This window comes from Rhincodon typus, chromosome 48, assembly GCF_021869965.1.
Source record: "Rhincodon typus isolate 14 chromosome 48, sRhiTyp1.1, whole genome shotgun sequence".
Taxonomy (NCBI): domain Eukaryota; kingdom Metazoa; phylum Chordata; class Chondrichthyes; order Orectolobiformes; family Rhincodontidae; genus Rhincodon; species Rhincodon typus.
The window spans coordinates 7,938,092-7,962,901 of NC_063379.1; the positions used below are offsets into that span (position 1 = coordinate 7,938,092).

At 42.9% G+C, this 24,810-nt stretch overlaps 1 long non-coding RNA gene across 1 annotated transcript in view; it reads right to left on the reverse strand.

Moving 5' to 3' along the window:
• Positions 1-5,403: 5,403 nt before the first annotated feature.
• Positions 5,404-24,810, reverse strand: part of LOC125488060 — a 56,843-nt gene continuing 37,436 nt past the window's right edge. Inside the window, exon 4 of the long non-coding RNA XR_007266204.1 lies at positions 5,404-6,668. This is a non-coding gene — a long non-coding RNA (uncharacterized LOC125488060). The remainder of the gene's footprint in view (positions 6,669-24,810) is intronic.

Here is a 24,810-nt window from a genome sequence, read left to right on the forward strand (position 1 = left end):
GGTGACAGTACATTAGTCCAGACCCTTTGACCCAAGATGAACATTGGGATCTTGCAAAAGATCTGAAGCATGGACTTTAGTGGGAATTATCAATGAATTTTGAACTTTTTAATGGGCAATTTCCCTTCTACATATGACTCTCCGTAGAAACCTGTAACTGTGGACTAGAGCCGAAGTCTTTTCCAAGTTCTGCCACAATTACTTGAATAGTTATCCAGGAAAAGAAAGTAAGTATGAAGCCTAGTCTAACTCCTGTGTGATTACAGAACTGACTTCCCAATCACTGACACTAACGCTCTTAGGATCATACAGCGATACAGCATGGAAACAGACCCTTCAGTCCAACTACTCAATGCTGACCAGGTTCCCCAAACTAAACTAGTCCCACTTACCTGTGTTTGGCCCATATCCCTCTGAACCTTTCCGATTCATGTATCTCTCCAAATATTTGTAACTGTACCTGCATCAACCACTTCCTCTGGGCTGCTCATTCCACATACGAACCACCCTCTGTGTTAAAAAAAAAAAGTTGCCTCTTGACTCCCTTTTAAATCTTTCTCTTCACGCCTTAAAAATAATGCCTGCTAGTTTTGAATTCTCGAGAAAAGACCTTTGCTATTCACCTTATCTATGCCCCTCGTGATTTTATAAATCTCTATAAGGTCAACCTCGTACGCTCCAGTGAAAAAAGTCCCAGCCTGTCCTGCCTGTTTTTATAACTCAAACCCTCCACTTCCAGCAACATGTTGGTAAATCTTTTCTGAACCCTCTCCAATTTAATAACATCCTTCCTATACCACAGTTCTCCAAAAGCGACCTCATCAACATTCTGTACAACCTCAACATGATGTCCCAACTTTGATGCTCAATGGTATGAGCAATGAAAGCAAGTGTGCTAAACGTCTTCTTAACCACCCTGTGTACCTACGATGCAAGTTTCAAGGAACTATGTAACTGAACCCCCAGGTCTCTCTGTTCACCAACACTACCCAGGGCCCTATATTAACTGTACAAGTCTTGCCCTTGTTTGTTTGACCAAAATGTAATTAACTCCATCTGCCACTCCTCAGCCCATTGTTCCAATTGATTGAGATCCCTTTTTGTAATCTTAGATAACCTTCTTCACTGTTGATCATACCAACAAAAAGATGGGTACAAGGAAGGAGCTGAGATTATTTCTGAAGCATTGGCCTGGACAGTAGTGTCAATGGGACAAAGGAATGGGGATGGAGTCTGTGAACTTATTCATGACATTGGCAGGGAGCTGGTTCCCTGAAATGGAATTGGAGAAGTTGAAGACAGGAGAAAAGCACCAAAGAAGGTCCATCAAATAAAGGGCATTGGTGGAAACTTAAAACAAAGTCGATGGAGTTACTCCACATCAAGCTGATTGAAGGGAATGGCACAAATGTAGTCATCACAGTACTGGCTGTAACAAGGTAGCTGAATAAGACTGGAACAAAGACAAATACACAAAGGCAGCATCTCCAGGAGTCTGAGAGGTTCTCACACCAACATTGTTTAATTGGGGATGCCTCAGTATCTACATCTAGCACCCTCACAAACATCCCTAACCACAGCATCCCTGCATGTGGGCTAGCAGCAGGAACTGTGATGTTATTTATTCCTGGACCAGAGCCATTGTTTAACAGAGGAATTCCAGCAGGAACATGTCAATGAGCTGAAACAAATCAAGTCCAAATGGGGCTCTGGGACCCACAGAAGATAGCTGAAGGAAGCTGACAGGAATTGAGACTGACGGGTCCTGTCAGGGAAGATCGCAAGCACTGATTATTTTATTCAACTCAGTTTAACTGATCTTTATACCAGTTAAAGGAAGATCAATATGGACAAAAAAGTGAATGAACTCCTAGATGACACAGACTGCACCCAAACCAATAAAACTCATCCCCAATCTGACCTGCACCCCTTCACCAGACTTGACGAGCCCTTGAACTGACTCTCTCCTGATCCAAGCTGACTAACTCTGACTTACCTCTGGAATCTGCCAGCCTCCGAACCTATCACCTATCAAACTGCCACTCTAGCTATTTATCTCACCCACATGCCCACCTTGTCGTTATTTTGAATTCACTCTTAGGACATGGGCATTTATCGCCGTCAAGAAAATGTAGTGTTCTGCCTTCTTGAGCTGTTACAGTCCATTTACACTCGCACGCTCACACACACACACACACACACACACACACACACACACACACACAATCTAAAAGGTGTGTCTTCTGTTTCCCTTGCAACTACAGCATAGCAAAAAATATGTTGAAGGATGCTACACTTCTCACTTCTGGAGAAGCCAGGCTCAAAAGATACTGCAAGAAATATCTTCAGGGACTGAAAAAGCTTGAGCAATTGACAGTCCACTAATTGTCGTTTTGCAAAAGATCCATGCCAGTATTTAATTAATATTCGAAAGAGGTAATCTGCAAAAGAAGCAAAGACAAGAAGTTGGTTTATGGATTGCACTGTCTGGAAAAATGTTGGAGGCAGGTTCAATTGAGGCATTCAACAGGCATTGGATGATCATTTGGATAGAAATAATGTATGATGGTATGGGGAAAAAGCAGGAGATTAGCACTGGCAATAACGCTCATTTACGAGCCAGTGCAGACACAATGGACCAAATGGTCTCTTTCTGCACTGTTGCACTTCTGTGATTCTGAGTAATACTAGCCTTCACCACATCATAAGGCTAGTGATAGTGAATTGACAGCCAGTCCACTTTGTTCTTATTTCTCTGTTTCATTGACTTGGGAATTGAAATTCCATTGAAAGTGAAATTGGGTGAGGTATATCTCCAGTAATAGGTAATTGTTCAAATATCATTGTTATTTGTTGTCATTTATTAATTGCAGTCAAAAGTTCATTTGTCCTGTTGAATTGTATTTTTATATAAAAGAAGCTCTCATTTGATGACTTCATGTTTCCTCTAATATTAGAGACACAAATTTTGCATAAGTTTTGTTTTGAATAAATGTGTTTCTCACTACTTTTGTTTAGTCTCCAGAGCAATGACCTGGGAGATTCAGGAGTGAAATTACAGTCTATGGCTCTGAGAAACCAAGCAGCATAATACAGGAACTGGAGTAAGTAGCAGAACGTGTGAGATGTTTATAATAACTACATGTCTGACACTGTACACTATTAATTTAGCTGTAATGTTATTAAAGTATGCAAGTTTAAGGGTATCGCTGATGACATTAATAACAAACAGTGGAGGTTAAATTGGATAAGAGTGGAGATACAAAACAGATGGCATTGTATTTGCCAGCTCTTGCAGGCCCACCCAGTAACCAAACTCTGAATTGATTAAATCTAAAATCCAGCTGAGCGTGATACAGAAGAGCTGGGCAATCTCGTGTATTCTGCATTCCTACCAGAAGCAAATCCCTCTTCCGTACCTACACCGGCCTTAAACCCCACCTCTTCCTCCATTACATTGATGACTGTATCGGCGCCGCCTCGTGCTCCCACGAGGAGCTCGAACAGTTCATCCACTTCACCAACACCTTCCACCCCAACCTTAAGTTTACCTGGACCATCTCTAATGCCTCTCTCCCCTTCCTGGACCTCTCTGTCTCCATATCGGGCAACCACCTAGAAACCAATATTCATTTCAAGCCCACCGACTCCCACAGCTACCTAGAATACTCCTCCTCCCACCCACCTTCCTGCAAAAATGCTATCCCCTATTCCCAATTCCTTCGCCTCCGCCGCATCTGCTCCCAGGATGAGGCATTCCACTCCCGTACATCTCAGTTGTCCTCGTTTTTCAAGGACCGTAACTTCCCCCCCTCAGTGGTCGAGAACGCCCTCAACCGTGTTTCCCACATCTCCCACAACTCATCCCTCACACCCCGTCCACGCAATAAGAACCAAAAAAGAATCCCCCTCGTCCTCACGTACCACCCCAACCTCCGGATCCAACGCATCATTCTCCGACACTTCCGCCATCTGCAATCCGACCCCACCACCAAAGACATCTTTCCCTCCCCACCCTTATCTGCTTCCCGGAGGGACCACTCTCTCTGTGACTCCCTTGTCTGCTCCACACTCCCCTCCAGCCCCACCACACCCGGCACTTTTCCCTGCAACCACAGGAAGTGCTACACTTGCTCCCATACCTCCTCCCTCACCCCCATCCCAGGCCCCAAGAAGACTTTCCACATCAAGCAGATGTTCACCTGCACATCTGCCAATGTGGTATACTGCATCTGCTGTACCCGGTGTGGCTTCCTCTACATCGGGGAAACCAAGCGGAGGCTCGGGGACCGTTTTGCAGAACCCCTACACTCGGTTCGCAATAAACAACTGCACCTCCCAGTCGCGAACCATTTCAACTCCCCCTCCCATTCCTCAGACGACATGTCCATCCTGGGCCTCCTGCAGTGCCACAATGATGCCACCTGAAGGTTGCAGGAACAGCAACTCATATTCCGCTTGGGAACGCTGCAGCCCAATGGTATCAATGTGGATTTCACAAGCTTCAAAATCTCCCCTCCCCCTACCGCATCCCAAAACCAGTCCAGCTCGTCCCTGCCTCCCTAACCTGTTCTTCCTCCCACCTATCCCCTCCTCCCACCTCAAGCCGCACCCCCATCTCCTACTGATCAACCTCATCCCGCCCCCTTGACCTGTCCGTCCTCCCTAACTCCCCATCTACACTCACCTTTACTGGCTCCATCCCCGCCTCTTCGACCTGTTTGTTTCCTCTCCACCTATCCTCTCCTCTATCCATCTTCTATCCGTCCCCCCCACTCTCTCCCTATTTATTTCAGAACCCCCTTCCCCTCCCCCTTTGCTGATGAAGAGTCTAGGCCCGAAACGTCAGCCTTTCTGCTCCTATGATCCTATGATGTGTTCATCCAGCCCTGCAGCTTGTTGTCTCGCAATTTCTTACCTGTTTTATTTCATCTTGCTACTCATTATCCAGTTTTTATTCTGTCTTTGGTCCCCAGCCTAAACAATAATAACCTCTCAGATTCTTGCACCAATGAGCTCGTCTCTGCTGTCAGTACATATCAGTTCTGAACCTGGGCCATAATAAACTGGGAGATTCGGGAATGAAACGACTGTCTGTGATTGAGGAATCCAAACTGTAAAATACACATGCTGCAGTAAGGACCAGACTTTGTGCGATTGTGTTTGACATTGTCTGAAATGTGCTGTATCAGTGACAATGGTATTAAAAAGCACTGCACATTATTAATATTAATAATAGGATTGTGAATAAAGTATCAGTGAGATGATAAATACTGTACATTACAAGTGTTATTGGAAAAAATGGTGCATTACTGGTATTGTTAAGTATTCATTTTTATTATAATTGATAAATATACGAATAAACTCGATCATTTCTATCAGTAAATGTACTTTATAAACACTGTACATTGCTATTGTTATCTGCAGTATCCGTGTCCGTATTGAATTTTACACATGTCCTGTTTTCTGCTATCCATTATTTCACTTGTCTGATCCAATCCCGAGCCTGAATGATGTCAGTCAGATTCTGGAACCTAGGAACTCATCTCTGCTCTCACTGCACATTGGTCAGTGATGGATCTGAACCTAAGTGATAATAAATTGTGTGATTCAGGAGTGAAACAATTGTCTATGGCTCTGGGGAACCCGAACTGTAAAATACAGAAACTGAGGTAAGTACCAGATTGGGTGTGACTGTGATTATAAGAACTGGATATCTGGCACGATCTGTGATGATTGTTGGTCATCATTTCATTAATAACACTGTACATTATTTTCAGTGCCAGTAATGACTGCTATCAATAAAGCTGCACATTATTTATATCAGTGATAGTGTAATTAGTTTAATAAAAGTAACCAGCAGAAGTAATAGTGGCATTAAACGTTGTGTGTTATTATTCTTTTCAGCAAAAGTGTTATCAATAATCGCTTTGTACATTATTGTTAATATCTGTGATAGAGATATTAATCAATACCACATTATTACTATCAGAAATAGTGTTCATAAATACCATATTCATGTCAGTAACAGTAATTATTAAAATATTTTATAAATATTCTGTATTAAAATAACACTACATTATTATTGTCAGTGTTCATGTTCTAACATATATTGTATCACATTGTACATTATTATTACAACATAAGTCAGTAAGACATTGGAACAGGAGCAGGCTATTCAACCCATCGACCCTCTTCTGCCGTTCAATAAGATCATGGCTGATCCAACATTTCCACTTTTGTGCCCTTTCTCTATAATCCTTGACTTCCCAACTGATCAAGAATCCACCTCAGCCTTAAATACTCACAAGGCGTGGTTAGTAAGTTTGCAGATGATACCAAAATTGGTGGCATAGTAGACAGTGAAGAAGGTTTTCTAAAATTGTAATAGCATCTTGATCAAATAGATCAATAGGCTGAAAAATGGCACATGGAGTTCAATCTGGATAAATGCGAGGTATTGCATTTTGGTACAACAAACAAGGGGAGCTTATGCAATTAATGGTAGGGCCTTGGGTAGTAATGTAGAACGGAGAAAATGTGACTTGTTGCTCTCAAATGTTAGGGTAGGTATTGCTTGAGTTCTGATGGGATTCTCCCAGATTTCTCACTGTTGTCCATGTCATTCAGGGCCTGGGAGCATTCCAGCCAATGTTGTCTTCCATTTACTGTAACAGAATATCCCATATTTTACAGTTGTATCAATGTCAGCAATACTATTATTAATAAACTTTGATTCTTGTTCTTTCTGTCTCCCCTAGGCTACGCACTGCCAGTTTCTCAGATCTTTGTGCTGAGCAACTTGCCCTTGCTCTCAGTACAAACCAGTTACTGAAGTTGTCGTTTTTCCCATTAAACATCTCAACCAACAATTCTGTCCCCTCATTGCTCCACCTAATACAGAACTGCAGGAGTCTGCAACTGTTCAAGTGAGTGCTTACACTTGAATAAAGATTTAATATAGATGTAATATTTTTCTTAATTATTACCAAATGCTAACCCAAGTGTCCGTTATTTACACCGTGTTTCCATCCCTTTATTTTCTGTTTAAACTTCAATGTGTTTCAGATTGTGGGAAATGAGTTCACTCTAAATTGAAAAAAAATCTTGACGTCTCTGCAGGAACTCCAATTTGGACTAAGTGACAGTGTGAACGTTGGAAGATACAAACATCACTGCTGTCATTGCGAACATTTTCAGCTGATTCCACCCACCACCGCGCGCAACCCCCCACCCGCAACCCCTGGTACTTTAACCAGCTGTGCTCCAGATTAAAATTATATTGACCATTTCCCAGTTTCCAGCTCGAGCTGAGTGTGGGTCATCTCCCAAAGTGAGGTCAGAGGCTGAGCCACAAGGTCAGGAAATACAGCCACCCTGCCCCACAGTGTGGTTTCTACAGAATATCTGGACCTCAGACAGGAAGGAGCCAGAGTGGGGCTCAGTCTGGGCTGTGGTGAGACACTGAAATTACAGTCAGTATTCCTGGGTCTGTGGGGTACATTACTCTGGTAGTGATGCCCAGTAACCTTACTCGGAGGTGCATCTATGTAGGAGCAAAAGGGGACTGGGTGACGCAGCTGATATGGACTCCTCTGTCCAGTAACATCCACTCTCTGGATATACCCAGAGTGACAACCCTGTTTTGGAGAATCCTGGGTTTGCATTTTCCTGGAATCAGACTCCACAATCAAACCCAGGAAGACAGAAATGAGGGAAGGGATTGTGAATGGAACGGTAAGCACAAAACCCTGGGTATTTGTGTAACACAAAAACTAATGTATCCACAGGAGTAAATTGCAGGACTCTGCTGGGAGCTGATTCTTACTGAGTGACACCATTTTCCTACTTGTTTGTTGTGTAGCCGTGCTATGAATGATCAATGATATTCTCACTCTCCTGCATTAATTATTGAAGTTTTTGCAGAACTGTTTGCTTTTAAAGAAGAGAATATTCCATCAGTAATAGTATAGTGACTCGAAATGGCAGAATGATCACACATTTGGTAGAAAGATTGTCACGTTTCTTTCTCTGTCACACCACACACTGAACCGAATGTGGGGATTGGTGTAAAAGACAGCAGGCCACTGACAATCAGATTGAAGACAATGCAGAATTTTAAAAAATGAAAGAACTGTGTTTGCTGTAAATCAGAAAGAAAAATAGAAATTGCTGGAAAAGCTCACCAGGTCTGGCAGCATTTCTGGACAGAAATCAGTTCTGAGGAGGGGGGTCACTGACCTGAAAAGTTAACCCTGATTTCTTTCCACAGATGTTGCCAGACCTGCTGAGCTTTTCTAGCAATTTCTGTTTTTGTTTTAGAAGACAATGCAGGCTCACTGAGCCTTCACTGGTGATGGTATCTAGTCCTGGAGCATTGCTTTATCTTTCAGGAGTTCACAGCTTGTTCGATATTTGTTGTATTCACTCATTAGCAGACATGCAACAGATATGGGATAGGCTGGCCAGGGAAGCATTTATAGTCCAACCCCAGTCGCTCAGAGGGCAATTAAGGGTTAGCTACATTGCTATGGGTCTGGAATCACATGCAGGCTAGATGAGATAAGGATGACAGTTGCCTTCCCTAGACATTAGTGAACCAGATGTTTTTTTTCCTCTAACAATCAATAATGAATCATGGTCATCATTAAACTCTTAGTTCCAGAATTTTATTGAATTCAAATTCCACCATCTGCCACGACAGGATTTGAACCAAGCTCCCAGAACATTACCTGGGTCATTGGATTCCCGGCCAGTCATGCCTACATCCCGTGAAAAAATAAAAAAGACATCACACTGCGCATTGTGGTCCATGTGGGTACCAAGAATACAGGAGGGACAATGAAAGGGATTCTGCTGAGGGAAGATTGACATCTAAGGATTAAATTAAAACACAGGCTGATAATTTGAATAGACTCTGCATTGCTATGATGAAATTGTCATTGTGGAAATCACATCATAGTCTGGCATCTGTAGCTCAACGATAGATGTGAGAGAAATGAGTTTGATTCATGGGACACTGATACCAGGCCTGGGTGAAAGAAGGCGAAGAACTATTGGGACGGTCTTCATGTTCACTGAAGGGGGAAATTCTCCTCTCCAAGCACAAGTACTCTTTGTAATTCTCTTCCACAGAGAGCAGCAGATGCTATGTCGTTATCGAGAATTAAGGCTGAGTTTGACAGAATTTGGATCTACAAGGGAATTAATGGTTATGAGAGTGGCAGGTTGGTGGTGGTGGGGGAGGTCAGTTGGCATGTGGAGAAGATCAATCTTCTTTGATGGAGAGGTTCAATTGACCCCATGACCCTCTCCTGCTCGTGGCTAGGTGAGACGGGAGGCTATGAGCTGGCTCAGTGCTACTGTGACAATTGACATTTTGTTACATGATTGTTGCTAGGCTAGTCATGACATCCTCTGAAATGAAGTTTGTTAGTTGTTCCTTTTGAATAATACTCATTGTGCTGGGGGCCTTTTCCCGTTCCAAACATTCCCACTACAGTCCAAACTCCTGACCTTATTTTGGTTAAGTGAATGGACTGCAACAGTTTTATTAGGAGAAGTACTCAGCTCACCAAACTCTAAATGCTTTCTAATTTATAGCTTTCAAAGATGCACCTGACCAGCACAATCTATCAAAACTTACTGCTCTCTTCTCAAGCTGCTTTATACAAAAGTCAATGCCATCCTCATGCACCACTTTATACTAAGTACCTCACAAACTGTTTCAGTGACCCCTCCCAGTCTGCTCACAGTGATACCGGCTGCTGCACGCTCCTCCCAGCCTGCTTCACAGAGATATTGACTTGCTGCACACTTATTGAAACATAGAAAATAGGTGTAGTCTAGGCCATTTGGCCCTTCAAGACTGCACCACCATTTAATATGATCATGGCTGATCGTGCAATTTCAGTATCCTACCCTTACTTTCTCTCCATACCCATCCCTTTAGCCACAAGGGCCACATTCAGCTCCCTAACAAACTGGCCCCAATAGCTTTCTGTGGTAGCGAATTCCACAGGTTCACAACTCTCTGAAGAAATTCTTCCTCATCGCAGTCCTCAATGGCTTAACCCTTATTCTTAGACAGTGACCCCTAGTCCTGGAAATCCCCAAAATCAGGAACATTCTTCCCGTATCTAGCCTGTTGAGTCCCATCAGGATTTTACATTTTTCTATGAGATTCCCACCTCCCGCTCATTTTTCAAAATTCCAGTGAGTACAAGCCCAGTCAATCCAATCTTTCTTCATATGTCAGTCCTGCCATCCCAGGAATCAGTCTGATTAACTTTTGCAGGACTCCCTCAATAGCAAGAATGTCCTTCCTCAGACAGGGGTACCAAAACTGCACGCAATACTCAAGATATGGCCTCACCAAGGCCCTGTGTAAACGCAGCAAGACATCCATAGTCCTGTACTCAATTCCTCTCGCTATGAAGGCCGGCATGCCATTAGCTCTCCTCACTGCCAGCTGGCACCTGTATGCCAACCTTCAGTGACCATTTCACCATGACACTCAGGTCTCCCCTCTTTCTAAACTGCCACCCTTCAGATAGTAATCTGCCTGCCTGTTTATGCCACCAAAGTGGATAACCTCACATTTATCCATATTACACTGCATTTGCAAGTATTTGTCCACTCAGCCAGCCTGTCCAAACCACCCTACAGCCTCTTAGCATCCTCCTCACAGCACATACTGCCACCCAGCTTTGTGTCATCTGCAAATTTGGAGATCTTGCATTCAATGCCTTCGTCCAAATCATTAATGTATATTGCAAACAGCTTGGGTCCCAGCACTGAACTCTGCGGTATGCCACTCAACACAGCCTGCCATTCTGAAAAGGACCCATTTATTCTAGCTCTCTGCTTCCAGTCTGCCAACCAGTTCCCTATCTGTGTCACGACACTACCTCTGATACCATGTGCTTTAGCTTTGCTTACTAATCTCTAGTGTGAAACCTTGTCAAAGCGTTTTGAAAGCCCAAAGACACAACATCAACTGATTCATGCTTGTTCACTCGACCGGTCACATCTTCAAAAAATTCCAGAAGATTTGTCAAATATGATTTCCCTTAAGTGATTCTATGCTGACTTGGACCGATTCTATCACTGCTTTCCAAATGCTCAGTTATTACATCCTTAATAATTGACTCCAGCATTTTCCCCACCACCAGCGTCAGGCTAACCTAACCAGCCCATAATTGACCGTTTTCTCTCTCCTTCCTTTTTCAAAAAATGGGGTTACATTATCTACCCTCCAGTCCATTGGAACTCTGGCAGTACTTTGGGATGCAGATCATCAGGCCCAGGGGACTTTTTGTGTTTTAGTCCCATCAATTTCCTCAACACTATTTCCTGACGAATAAGGAATTCCTTCAGTTCCCCTTCATGCTTGACCCTCTGTCCCCGAGCATTTGTGCAAGTTTATTTGTGTCCTCCTTATAGACGACAGATCCAAAGCATCTGTTCAACTGGTCTGCTACCTCTTTGTTGTCCATTATGAACTCACCTGATTCTAACTGTAAGAGACCTACATTTATCTTTACCAGCCTTTTTCTCTTCACATATCTATAGAAGGTTTTGCAGTCAGTTTTTGTTTTCTGCAAGTTTACTTTCATATTCTATTTCCCCTTCTGAACTAAACCCTTTGTCCTGCTCCGCTGAGTTTTAAATTTCTCCCACTCCTCAGATTTGCTGTTTTTTCTGACTAAATTATATGCCTAATCTTTGGCTTTAACACTAGCCCTGATTTCCCTAGTTAGCTATGGTTGAGCCACCTTCTCTGTTTTACTCTCAGGCCAGGCAGGGATGTACAATGTTGAAGTTCATCCATGTGTTCTTTAAATGTCTGCCATTGCCTATCCACCATCAACTCCTTACATATCCTTGGCCAGCTTATCCTAGCCAATGCATGCCTCATATCATTTTGCTTTCTTTAAGTTCAGTACCTTAATCTCATATTTAACTGTGTCACTCTCCAGCTTAATGGATAATTCTGCCATATTATGGTCACTTTTCCATGAAGGATCTCACCCCACAAGGTTGCTAATTAATCAGAGAACTAATAACAATACAGCACAGGAACAGGCCCTTTGGCCGTCCAAGCCTGCGCCAATATATTTTGCCCTTCCATATTAAAACTGTCTTCACTTACAGGATCTATATCCCTTTATTGCCTTCCTCTTCAGGTATTCGTCCAAGTGCTTCTTGAATGCCGTTATTGTGTCTGCTTCCACCACCACCTCTGGCAGCATGCTCCAAGCACTCACCACCTTTTGTGTGAAAAACATGCCTCACACATCTCTTTTAAACATCAACCATCACCCCACCTGCATTTTGAACCCGTGTACCCTCGCAATTGATCCCTCCACCCTAAGAAAAAGCTTCATACTTTTCACTCTATCCATGCCATTCATAATCTTATAAACTTCTATCAGGTCACCACTGAACTCCTGCGTTCTAGTGAAAACAAACTCTGTGTATCCAAGCTTTCTTCAGAGCTAAAACCCCCATATCAGGCAACATCCTGGTAAACCTGTCCATAGCATCCACATCCTTCTGGTAGTGTGGTGACCCAAATTGTAAACAATATTCCAAGTGTGGCCTAACTAAAGTTCAACAAAACTGCAGCATAACTTGACTATCTTTATAGTCAATGCCTCTTCTAATGAAGGCAAGCATGCCACAAGCTTTTTTTACTACCTTATCCTCTCTTATCATCTCTCATTACACATTACCCAGTCTAGGATGGCCTGCTGTGTTGTAGTTCCTCAACATAGTGGTCAAGGAAACCATCCCCTACACATTTCAAGAAATCCTCCCCCATCGCATTGCTACCAGTTTGGTTAGTCCAATCAATATGAAGATTGAAGTCACCTACAATAACTGCTATACCCTTACTGCACGCATCTCTAATTTACTGTTTGTTGGCAACCCTCCAAGAATGTGGAGAGCGGAGACATTCTGGACAGGGCCCTGAGAGAGGAGATAGTAATTGTAAAGAGGGGAATAATGGTCCCTCAACCATGGCTGACAAAGAATGGTACCAAATTTAAAGAAAAGCAATACTTTCAACTCAGCACAGTTAATTAGCCATGCTAAATTGCCGAAAGTGTTCAGGGATGTGTAGATTAGGTGGGGTTATAGGGGGATGAGTCTGGGTGGGATGCTCTGAGGGTCAGCATGGACTTGTTGGGCCGAAGGGCCTGTTTCCACACTGTAGGGATTCTATGATAATGTTCTTGACTTGCTCTCTGAACTTCTCCACTTCCCCAGCTCCCTCACCTCCTTATGACAGTGCTCAGAATTTATTTTTTTAATGGTTTTAACCAGACAATTCCTTCCACAGCTGAGCATCAGCTATGTTTAATTTGTCATCATAACACTGTTGATGAGTATCTGCTGTGTATGGCTACAGCGATCATGTTGCACTGAGCAGTGGTGGTATAAGGATGAGATTAGCTACTTGGAATCAGTCGAGTTGTATGTTATGCTTGGGAAATAACAGACTTCCAATTAAATCTCATCTTCTACTGAAAATGTAGCTCAGGCTTGTTCCTTGTTGCTGATAATGGTGATTATCTGTGAACTGTAGTGTGGAGCCAGGACAGAATTATTTGGATTCACTGAGATTCTCTGAATCTTTTCACTTCACTGTTTCCTATTTCTTACTTTAATCTTGCTTCCCCAACATGGCTCATTTCAGTTTTCAAAAAAGTGCGACATTGCTCACACTGGCAAATAGACATAATAACAGAGGCTGCTGGAAACACTCAGCAGATCAAGCAGCATCTGTGGAGAGAGGAAGGGAGGATCAACTTGTCAAATGAATAGAAACACCAGGGACTGATCCACTAACCACAGCTTCACAACTGATGTTTTCCAGAATTTTACTACTCATTATGTTAGCTCATGAACCCATTCCCACGCCGCCACCACCACCGTTCGCCACCCCCCTGCCCACCGTTCCCCCCCACCCCGGTCATGGCACCATTTTGGTCAACATTGTCACTCTGTCATTTCAGTGTCTCCTGCCCTCCACTCCATCACAGACTTTCCCTTCTGCTCTTCTCCCCATCTTCACCTGAGACAAGGAGCATTGCAGGCAGTTCCTTCTCTCACACAGTTGGTACATTATCACTGGCAGATATACACAGACACAGAAGGGTCATCAATCCCACAGTCTCAGACAGAGACAGTGTTCAGTTTCACTCTGTTCCCAAATTCCAGTGCCATATTTATATTCTAACACTCAAACAGAGCAAGAGAGAAAGAAGTAATTTCCATTTCTGCCCAAACCGGCATCTAAATAAATCCCAGTGTCCAAATCACATTGACTGTAAGATCGAAAAGGACTATATTAATCTCTCAATAGTAACCTACAGCAAACAACTGAATAATATGTTGTGCAGATTTATAATTAGAAAAGCTGTATATTCCAGATGCTGTGACCATTAAATAAAAACAGAGATTGCTGAAAGTACTCAGTCATTTCCTCTGATGAAAGGACATTGACCAGAAACATCCATCCTGTTTCTCTTTCTGCAGATACTGTCTGACCAGCTGAGTATTTGCAGCACTTTCTGTTTTACATCATGTAGGTTTGCTCTGTGTTCAGAAGCCACACAAGTTATTTAATTAAAACAAATATTCTCAAAGAGTTCAGGTTATTTATAATTGATGTACCACATGGAGAACTATTTCTACATTACAACATTAAAGATGCAATTACAAACACAAATGGAGATAAACATTATTTAATTCATTATATGAACATAATCCATCAGACATGCAAAGAATAACAGAGACCTGAGTGCAGATTCAATCTCACTCTCATTTACAAAATCAAAGATTAGTAAATAAACTCTACAAATCACACTTACAGGCTAAAATGTTCAAAGACCCCACTGTCAGCTCCACAAAAACTTTAACTTGTGGATCAGCCTATCCTTTTCCAGAGCTATTTTAAAACTGATAGAAATGGTAAGCGATGCCCCATTATTTCCTCAGTAACTTGCCCTGCCTTATTTCCCAAGAGGAGGTTGAGATTTGCCCTCTGCATATTGATTCAGAAAGCTTTCTTGAACACATCTAGCAAATTCCTCCCATCCAGTCTCAGTCTGTTTGGAAAGTTAAAATCCCCCTTTATCACAACTCTATTATTCTTACAGCTATCAGCGACCTCCCTACATATTTTCTCCTCAATTTTCAGCTAAGTATTGGGGAGGGTCTATAGTATAATCCGAATAACGTGATCACACCCTTCATTTTTCTCAGTTCCACCCATATAACTTCACTGGACGATCCCTCAGGAATATCCTCTCTAAGTACTGATGTAATGTTTTACCTGGCAAAGAGGATTGTAAATGGTGAAGGAGTGTGATTGCGTGAGAGAGATACAGATAGAGTTTAGCAGAGGGCCATTAGCAATGGCGAAGGAGTGAACACTGATGGAAATAGAGTCTGGCTGTTAATAGTGAAGGAGTGTGTGAGTATGAGTGTGATAAAAGAGAAAATAGAGTGAGAGTAACCTCATGATAACTGGCTGTAAAAGTTTCTGTCAGTATGTAAAGAGAAAAAGATTGGTGAAAACTAACACAAGTCCCTTACAGTCAGAAACGAAGACATTTATATTTAGGAACAAAGATATGGCTGGCAAAATAACTTCATAATTTGCTTTTGTCTTCACAAAGGACCATACGAATAACATACCAGAAAAGATGGGAAACAGAGTGAGAGGGAGGAACTGAAGGAAATTCAGCCATAGGGCCACAAGATGTAGGAGAAGAAGTAAACCATTCAGCCCATCGAGATTGCTCTGCCATTCAGTGTGTTCATGGCTCAGGGAGATTGTTAATGATGGTGAAGGAGTATGCTGGTGTGTGACAGATACAGATGGAGTCTATCAAAGGGGAACAAAAATAGAAACTGTTGGAAAAGCTCAACAGGCCTGGCAGCATCTGTGAAGAAAAAAAAAAATTAGAGTTAACGTTTCGGGTCTGGTGATCTTTCCCTAATCAAAAAAACCACTCCCCCTCCTCTCTTGCCTCCCGTTCTATGCTTCCTCTGGTCAAACTTGCTAGGAACATAAATGCAGAATGTAAGAGTGTCTACTGGCATGTAAACATAAAATGATTAGTGAAGACAGATGTGTGCTCCTTCCAGTCGAGCAGTTGATCATACGGTTAAAGAAAATGTCAGAGCAATTAAAAAACTTATAAACAACTTATTTAGCTTTATCTTTATGGAAGAAGATCAAATAATTGCCAGAGAAGTTAGGGATGCAAATATCTATTGGAGGTGAGAACTGAAGGCAATGAGTAATAACTTAGCATAGTGCTGGAAAAATGAATGAAAACTAATCCATTAGCAGGGTCATTAATCGAAACTCCACGTCGCTGAAGTGTGTGTAAGTGTCTATGGGTGGGGGACGGGGGGAGCGTCGAGATGGGCATTTGGAGATCATGATGTGTTGGTTGTCACCTTCCTAAATTCTGTCGATTCTGAACAGCAGCGCATCTTGGCAGATTTGAGGGTCACAGTGTCTCTCTAACCCGGGAAAATGGAGGGATAGAGAAAACCATGAATTGCAGACAATTTGGTCTAACATCATTAGGGAAAATGTAAGAGTTCATATTAAAGGATGCAGAAATGGGATTTCACAAAATCAACAAGGATTGATGAAAGGGAAATTATGTTTTACAAACATACTAGAATTCCTTGAAGATAAACTCAGAGAACAGATAAGGAAGATTGAGGGGATGTGGTGCATTTGGATTTTCAGAAACCTATTGATAAAGTCCCATATAAAAGGTTAGTTTGCAAAATCAAAGCAAATGGGATTGGTATAACGTATTGACGTGGACTGAGAATTAATTAGCAAACAGGAAACAGAATGCAGAATGTTTCAGCGATAGTAGGAACTGCAGATGCTGGAGAATCTGAGATAACAAGGTGTCGAGCTGGATGAACGCAGCAGGCCAAGCAGCATTAGCTTTCCTGCTCCTCTGATGCTGCTTGGCCTGCTGTGTTCATCCAGCTCTACACCTTGTTATCTCAGAATGCAGGATGTGTACTTTTTGAAGTGGAATGTAATGACTAGTGGGGTACCAATAGGATCAATGCTTGAGTTCTAGCTATTCACAATAGCTTTGGTGTTTTTTTTTCATTCATGACATGTAAATACTGGGACATGTCTCTAGACTACACACAGTTCTTTTGTCTATTCATTAATTGGATAATTAATGTGACAGGATATTTCATCACCACCTTGACTTGCCCTCTGAACTTGGATTGAGTTGCCACATAAACAAGTGTGTTTGTGCAGCAAGTTAAATTCACCAGTGAAAGACCAGCCATTGCAAATACAAGTTCTGCATTGTTGTCATGTCCCAGGTTTGTTCCTCGAATGTTACAATAAAAGAATTCTATAACATGCACTGACCACAGAATTATGAAGGTGCCAGAGACGGTGAAAAGTAAAATCACAGACTTCCTTCTGCTCTCCACCTCTGGGTCACTGTAATTCTCTCCTTTGCTCCTACCTTTCAGGCCCTGATGGACCCGACTGGCAACTAAAATGTATCTCACTGTCAAGTGTTGAGCAACAAAATGAAAGCAAATGGAACCAATGGAGTTAAAACCCTATCAAACCAATTAAAACCCACCCATCCAGGCTCAATAAAATAATTTGGCTTTGGATAACAGAACCAGGCTACATTGGCAATAACCTCTTTTGGTTCATATATAAAGTAGAAGGGGACGTTTTTAAAGCACAGCAAAATGCAGGTTATTGACAGAATGACGGCTGCATTTTTCTTGGTGCAATACTTCGTTTTCATGTTCTGAAAACAGATGGCAATGAATCGATCAAAGGAGAAGGTGACTGTGAACCAGACAGAACAGTTTGTGGCTGACACTACACACAGGGGTGAGGGTCCAGGAAAGACACAGGGAAATAATAATATTTAATCTTCCACATAATAATCTCAGTGATCACAACAAATAAATCTGCTGTTGCCATGACCACCAGGTAACGACTGGTGCAGGTTGAGAGGCTGCACTTTTCTTGGGACAGGATCACAATTCCAAGTAAATTAACTGCACGAGAAATAAGAGACTAGAACGTGTAAATTTAAGATTGAATAAATCTCTGCACATGACTCAAACAGTAAGGACAGTTTTTTAAAGAACAAATAAAAGCTCTTGGATTTGATTTCATAAATTTTTTTGGGTACACAGGTACCACCAAACACATTCCATAATTGACACATTCCAGGATAGAATTTAAGTGGCCAAGACTGGGGAGTCTCCCTATTTTCAGGCTCTCCACAGGGTTGTTTGAACCTTGCAGCATTGAGATTGAATCAACTCCAACTTCACTCCAGTTTCCTAGGATTGGAACTGGTGCAAGATTAGTCCCATGACAGGATTCGAGCATGAAGAGATGTGGACACTGTACAGGATTGGACTAGACCTGTAGATCAAACTCACCTCAGAAACAGAATCAGACCCTTTCTTGGTCGGGTCCACTGACTAGTACTGGAATCTCCCTCATTTTGGGTTTGCCCAGTGCCATTTTCCCCTCATGATTAATACTCCTGCCCTAGATCCTAGCTCCTAGAAGCAGTTCTGAAGAAGAGATACACTGGACTCAAAACATTAACTCTGTTTCTTTCTCCCCAGATGCTGCCAGATCTGCTGAGTTTCTCCAGTGTTCTCTGTGCTGACACGATCAAACTCAGTTCTTATTTGGGAGCAGGTCTCTCAATGGATCTCGGAGCTGACACAGATCCCATCTCAGGGTACTGCTCCTGTCAGATTTGGGAAAAAAGACATGCACTCCTGAAGAGGCGTGTACTTGCAAGCACTGATGTCAGAGATGACAATTTACAGGGTACAGTTAAATTCATCAACCTGCTCAGACACATCTCCAGTGCAGGTGGCACTTGAATACAGTCCTTTTGGTTCAGAGTTAGAGGCACTACTAACTGCACCACAAGAGCTCTCACGAGTCAGCATTAAATCACCAAGAACATTCAAAACATCTGACATAAAAAAACATCAATTTTGAGTGTCTGTATGATGGTGACCACTAGACTAGAATGCAACTCTTCCATCACAAAGTGCAGACTGCAACCCTCACCCAGATTTACGAAGCCTCAATAGTTTGTCACTTACCAAGAATGCTAACAATGGCAAGAATCACATAGAATAATTTATCGACAATTCCAAATGTTTCAAGCATTTTCTCTGTGAAGTGATTTGTGCCTTTGTGCTACAGTCAATCTCTCTGCATCAAACACTGACATCTTACGTTTCCTAGCCCTTTAATTTATGCCATGGAGGATCACTTGGGGTTTTTGAAGTTGCAACATTTCATATTAGTATTCCTTTCAAATGTGAACAAACAGATTACACACCTTAAGTGCTTACATAATTGTATATTTACTTCTAAAAATTAGTCCTAAAAACTCGACAATTCTGATCATATTAATGAAATGAGAAGCTTTATTCCACAATCAATGTTGTCTTCCACTCAAACTTTCTTATCATGAGGAGAGGCAATAGCCAAGTGGTATTATCGCTGGACCATTAATCCGAGAACGGATAACATTCTGGGGACCCAGGTTCAAATCCATCACAGTAGATGGTGGAATTTGAATTCAATAAAATATCTGGAATTAAGAATCTAATGATGACCATGAATCCATTGTCAATTGCTGGAAAAACCCACCTGGTTCACTAATGTCCTTCAGGGAACAAAACTGCCATCCTTACCTGGTCTGGCCTAAGTGTGACTCCAGACCCACAGCAATGTGGTTGACTCTGAACTGCCCTCTGGGCAACGAGGGATGGACAATAAATGCTGCCTAGCCAGCAACATCCTCATGCTGTCAATGAATAACGGAGAAAAAAAATCTCTCAATCTCATGATGTTCCGAAGATATCCTTCACTTGATAATGCCCACTCAGTACCTACTTCCCTCAGTGATGGATAGCTGGTTTGCAATGTAAAGGCACATCAACTGCATTGGCCACACTTGTTGATGTTCATGAAGGACTCTCCTTCTCACCCTTGCCTGAGCTGTGGTGGTCCCCAAGGAAAACTCAGCACCAGTTGCCCCTTTCTAATGAGGGAGTGGTGTTTGGCCCTTTGCAACCATGGCTACACATGTATCTCCAATAATTAATAATGGGGGAGGCCAACACATCTGTGCAAAAGATAACACTGAATCCATTCACAAAAGGCTTCAGACAGAAATGCTGATGGGTTGATACATCTTAGCCTCCTCTAGCGGGCAAAGGCTGAGTCTTAACAACATTGCAGCAATGGGACAGATGACATATGCTCCAGAACATGCTGCACTCCTAGCCAAGCAGTCCCTGCTGAGCTACAACACTGGCAACTACCTGAGAGTATGGAAATCTGTCCTCTTATGTCTTGTGCACAATCCAACCTGGACAATTACCACCCCATCAGTCAACTCTCTATCATGAAAATGTGAAGGAAAATGCCTTCAACTATCAAGCAACATCTGTTGAGCAATAACCTGCTTAGTGACGACTATTTAGGGTTCCACCAGAGCCATTCAGTTCCTGACTTCATTACAGCCTTGGTCTAAACAGGGAGATAAAGTGCTGATTCCAGAGAAGTTCTGAATGTGACTATGCCTAACATCAAGGCTGCATTTTAGTAAGTGTGACATCAAGGAGCCTGAGCAAATTTGGAGTCATTGGAACTGAGGAAAACTCTCTGCTGGTTGGAGTTGTACCTGGCACAAAGGAAGAAGGCTGTGATTGTTTGCAGTCGGTCATCAAAACTGTGGGTGGGAGGTCACCTGAGGTGATGAGGTTGTGGATGGTTTGGGACAGCAACTCATATTCCGCTTGGGAACCCTGCAGTCCAATGGTATCAAGCTTCAAAATCTCCCCTCCCCCAACGACATCCCAAAACCAGCCCAGCTCGTCCCCGCCTCCCTAACCTGTCCTTCCTCCCACCTATCCCCTCCTCCCACCTCAAGCCCCACCCCCATCTCCTACCTACTAACCTCATCCTGCCCCCTTGACCTGTCCATCTTTCCTGGACTGACCTATCTCCTCCCTACCTCCCCACCTACACTCACCTTTACTGGCTCCATCCCCGCCTCTTTGACCTGTCTGTCTCCTCTCCACCTATCTTCTCCTTTATCCATCTTCTATCCGCCTCCCCCTCTCTCCCAATTTATTTCAGAACCCCCTTCCCCTCCCCCATTTCTGAAGAAGGGTCTAGGCCCGAAACATCAGCCTTCCTGCTCCTCTGATGCTGCTTGGCCTGCTGTGTTCATCCAGCTGTACACCTTGTTATCTCAGATTCTCCAGCATCTGCAGTTCCTACTATCTCCCAAACGTCTTCAGCAGTTTTATCAAATGACTTCCCTCGATCTGATGTTAGCCAATGTTTGCACAATGTTCAGCAGCATGTGCAACTACTCAGATACTGAAGCAGTCCATATCCAAGTGCAGTAAGACCTGGAAAATATCCAGGACTGGGATTAGAAGTGGCAAAGAACATTCTGTCACATAAATACCAGACTATTGTTATCTCTAACAAAGAGAATCCTTTGGTTTGCAATGGGGTTACCATCACTGAATCCTCAACTGTCAACAACTTGGGGTTACCATTGACCAGAAACTGAACTGGACTAGCCATTTAAAAACAGTGATGACAGACCAGGTCAGAGGCCAGGCATCCTGTAGTGAGTAACTCACCTTCTGAATCCCTGTAAACTGTTCACCATTTACAAGACGCCAATCAGAGTGTGATGGAATATTCCCCACATGCCTGGATGAGGGTAGCTCCAACAGTATTCAAGAAGCTTGTCACCATCTGAGATAAAACAGTCCACTTGATTGCCACCACAGCCAGAAACATCCATGTTATTTTCAGCACTGACTGTCAATAGCAGCAATGTGCAACATCTACTAGGTGCACTGCAGAAATTCACAAAAGCTCCTTACACAGCACCTGGCAAACTAAAACATATTCTCAACAGCTACTAGGGATGAGCAATAAATGCCGGCCCAGCCAACAATGCCCATGAATGGATTAGAATTCATTTAAAATGTGCCTGATTGTGACTAATGGTGAGCACTGGGTTTTAGGTTCTTTGAAGGTAAGCTGGTTGGGTGCAGTCAGTACCTTGCTTGTTGTGAAGAGCAGAAGCGATATGCTGTTTGGAACTACCTGTCAGTCTTTCAGAGGCACACACAGCATCACACAGACACTGACATCTATATACCAGATTCCTCACACGTGAGATAGACAGAAGCATTTTAAAATATTCTCGTATCTGGACTGAAGAATATTTGGACACGCATGATATCATTGTCCTGAAAGTACTTTGGTATTGAAGTTAGCCTACAGGGAAAAATAATTAGATATTTGCAAAGCGCTTAAGCTTTATATTAATTTGATCTTGTGTGCAATAACCAGATATTTTTGAGCACTATGTTTTCAATGGATTTCAGTCTAAAAATTGAACTAAAAATGGGTGGATTTGTGTATATTGGACAATCAAAGAGGACATGATCAGATCTGAAGGAAGAGCACTAGACTCAAAATGTTAATTTTGCTTTCTCTCCAGATGCCACCAGACCTGCTGAGCTTTTCCAGCAATTTCTGTTTTTGTTCCTGATTTCCAGCATCTGTAGTTTTTTTTGGATATGATCAAAGGATTTATGACCTCCAATAAAGAGACTTTGCTGTTAATAGCCAAAACATTATTGAAACCATTGACATAATACTTATATCTTGAGACATACGGGAGGGTATTGGGCTGGGATCATGTGGCCATCAATGTAGATGCACAATTCTGTTTAGACATTGAAATTGCAGAGCTGATATGCACTGGATATGGTTGATGAGGGATTCAATGTAACACACCATGTGCTGCAGTATTCCATCACCTTTGTAACACCTTCATTAAAGATCTGGTCCAGGGTGCAGAATTAAAGAGCCGTTATTAGTCAGTGCATTGTATGTGGGAGTTGGGAGGTCATGCCACAACTGAATGGGACACTGGTCAGGCTACTTTTGGAATACTGCATTCAGTTCTGGTCTCCTAGATTTAGGAAAGATATTATGAAAATTGAAAGGGTTCAGAAAAGATTTACAAGGATGTTGCCAAGTTTGGAGGGTTTGAGCTGTAGGGAAAGGCTGAGTAGGCTGGGGTTTTTTTCCCTGGAGCTTCGGAGGCTGAGGGGTGACCTTATAAAAGTTTATAAAATCATGAGAGTTATGGAAAGTGTGAACAGCCAAGGTCTTTTCTCCACAGAGGAGGACTCTTAACCAGAGGGCATAGGTTTAAGGAGAGAGGGGACAGACCCAGCAGAGGTGGCAGCACAGTGGTATACAGTCGGGAGGGTGTTGCTCTAGGAGTTCTCAATATTGACTCCGGACCCCATGAAGTCTCATAGCTTTAGGTTAAACATGGGCAAGGAAAACTCCTTCTGATTACCACATTCCATTCCCCCTCGGCTTTTGAATCAGTACTCCTCAATGTTGAGCAACACTTGGAGGAAACACTGAGGATAGCAAGGGCACAAAATGTACTCTGGGTGGGGGATTTCAATGTCCACCACCAAGAGTGGCTCAGCAGCAGTACTACTGATCAAGCTGGTCGGGCCCTAAAGGAGATAGCTGCTAGACGGGTCTGCAACAGCTGGTGAGGGAACCAACAAGAGAGAAAAACATACCTGACCTCATCCTTACCAATCTGCCAGCTGCAGTTGCATCTGTCCATGACAGTATCAGTAAGAGTGACCATCGCACAGTCCTTGTGGAGACGAAGTCCTGCCTTCACATTGAGAATAACGTTCATCATGTTATGTGGCATTATCATCGTGCTAAATGGGACAGACTTCACATAGATCTAGTAACTCAAGACTGGGCATCTATGAGGTGCTATGGGCCATCAACAGCAGCGGAATTGTACTCCAGCACAATCTGTAACCTCATAGCCCAGCATATCCCCCACTCAACTATTACCATCAAGCCAGGGGATCAACCCTGGTTCAATGGAGATTGCAGGAGGACATGCCAAGAGCAGCACCTGGCATCCTTGAAGATGAGGTATTAACCTGGTGAAGCCACCAAACAGGACTACTTGCATGCCAAACAGCGAAAGCAGCAACTGATAGACAGAGCTAAGCGATCCCACAACCAACAGATCAGATCTAACTCTGCAGTCCTGCCATATCCAGTTGTGAATGGAGGTGGACAATTAAGGAGGCGGCTCCACAAATATCCCCATTCTCAATGATGCACATGAGTGCAAAGATAAGACTGAAGCATTTGCAGAAATCTTCAGCCAGAAGTGCCGAGTGGATAATCCATCTCAGCATCCTCCAGTGGTCCCCAGCTCTACAGATACCAGTCTTCAACCATTTGGATTCACTCCATGTGAAAAACAAGAAAAGGTTGGAGACACTGGATAGTGCAAAGGCTACGGGCCCTGATAACATTCCAGCAATAGTTTTGAAGACTTGTGTTCCGGGACTTGCCGCTCCCCTAGCCAAGCTGTTTCAGTACATTTACAACATTGGTATCCAGCAATGTGGAAAATTGCCCAAGTATGTCCTGTACACAAAAACCAGGACAAATGCAACCCGGCCAATTGCCATCCAATCAGACTACTCTCAATCATCAGTAAAGTGATGAAAGGCGTCATCAACAGTGCAATCAAGCAGCACCTGCTCAGCAATAACCTGCTCAGTGACGTCCAATTTGGGTTCCACCAGGGCCACTTAGCTCCTGACCTCATTACAGTT